A 1,977-nucleotide genomic window follows, 5' to 3' on the forward strand; every position below is an offset into this window, starting at 1 on the left:
TTCTCTGTCTCGTTTCCATGCATGCCTGAACTTCCGATTTCATGCACAGTACTGAATTTCCGAATGTGAGGCCAGGTACCATAACCACTTTCCATACGCCCCTAACCACCTCGTACCTATTATAGTTCCAAAGTGCCTTGTGTTTGATTACAGCTGAGTTCCTTTTCACTTTTTCATTCATAATTTTTTCCTGTTCTTCCAGGCACTTTTTGCCCTCGTTTAGCCATATGCCCAAATACTTGTATTTTTCAACATGATCAATCTTAGTGCTTTGTATTTCCAATGGTTCCCCCCTTTCTTCATTGTATACTATTATCCCAGACTTCTCTCTACTGAATTGCAGTCCCAATTTTTCTCCCTCCTCTCCACATATGCTCATTAGTTCCTGTAGCCCTACTCGGGTGTCAGCAAGCAGTACAATATCATCTGCATACATCAGTCCGGCTAGTACTCAAGCTACCTTCTGCCCTTCCAGCATATAGCTTATGTCAGTTCCTATTGTGCTCTGTTCTAGTCTCTTTTCCATTTGGCTCATGTAGATCATAAAAAGTAGAGGCGACAATGGACAGTCCTGCCTGAGACCTCTTCTTAATTAAGCTGGTTTTGTAGTTTCCCCCTCCCATATGTTATCTCTACCTCATTATCTGTATAAAATTGTTGTAGGAACTCAATCATCTTTCTATCTAGACCATATTCTCTCAACTGGCTCCATAACTTTTCTCGGTTTACATTATCATAGGCTCCTCTAATGTCTAAAAAAGCTATCCATAGCGGTTTCTGCCTGGCTGTCGCTATCTCTATGCGCTGTGTTATAACAAATAAATTATCATCTAGCCTTGTGTTCCTTCTAAATCCATTCTGCAGTTCTCCCAAGATCTCTTCACGTTCTGCCCATTCCTCCATTCTCTTTTTCACCATCTGCATTGCTACTCTGTATATGACTGATGTGATAGTTATTGTCCTGTAGGATTTAATGTTGTCCTTGCTTCCCTTACCTTTGTAAACTAATATCATTCTGCTTGATTTCCAGTCCTGTGGAACATCTCCCCCTACTACTATTTGTTCAATAAGTTGTCGTAATTTTAATTTACTTTTCTGGCCTAATATGCTTATCAATTTCATAGGTATGCCATCAGGTCCTGTCGCTGTTCCCACGGGAACCTTGTGCTCAATTCTGTCCCATTCCTTACTTGTCATCCTTCTGTACTCCTCCTCTAATTCTGTCCTGCTGTTGTCATTGTTATCCATTTCGCTACCCACTGCCTCTGCAAATGCTGCCTCTATTGTTAACCTAATATATTCCTGAGCTTCCTCTCCCTCTACCTTTGTTCCTGCCATGCTTCTACGCTGCTACTGTTGCCGGATTAAAACTGACTACTGCCACCAAGTCTAGCAAGCGTCTCAGGAGCTGGCAACCTCGGCGCGTAGCAACATGGCGGCGCTCTTGCGGTTCCCGATTTCAATGCATGGGCCCTATGGGTAGCTTGTCCTCTAGAGTCAGTATAGTAACTCTATGGGAGCAGCGATTGAAGCGCAACTATGTTTGGAGCACGGTTGAAGATAGGGTAGGTGAGAGAACGGAGCGCTGTCAGCGCTCTGTGGAAAGGCGCGGGCGGCGTTCTGGTAACTCGGCGCGACGAGAGAGGGCGCGCGAGACTAGTGCCCCGTAGTGTTCCTGTATATGCTCCCGCAGGGAGCAGAGTTGCGCATACCTTTTCCGGCGCCGCTCGCACCGCTATTGGCCGAGCGCGAAAAATGACGTCAAATGATCCGCGCCGCTGCGAAGCCAACTTTACGGGCGCATCGCCAACTCATGCGAATTTGTCGTTTCCGTCAGCGCCATCGCCATTGCAATCAGCGGACCGTCGATCGTGCGTTGCGAGGAGCAGCTGCGGGTTTCAGATACGGTATTCGACGATGTGAAGTCAAGGACCTTGGTGAAGTGATACGAAACACATCGTACTGGCACTTGTATTC

Source organism: Dermacentor variabilis, chromosome 9 (assembly GCF_050947875.1).
Source record: "Dermacentor variabilis isolate Ectoservices chromosome 9, ASM5094787v1, whole genome shotgun sequence".
Classification (NCBI taxonomy): domain Eukaryota; kingdom Metazoa; phylum Arthropoda; class Arachnida; order Ixodida; family Ixodidae; genus Dermacentor; species Dermacentor variabilis.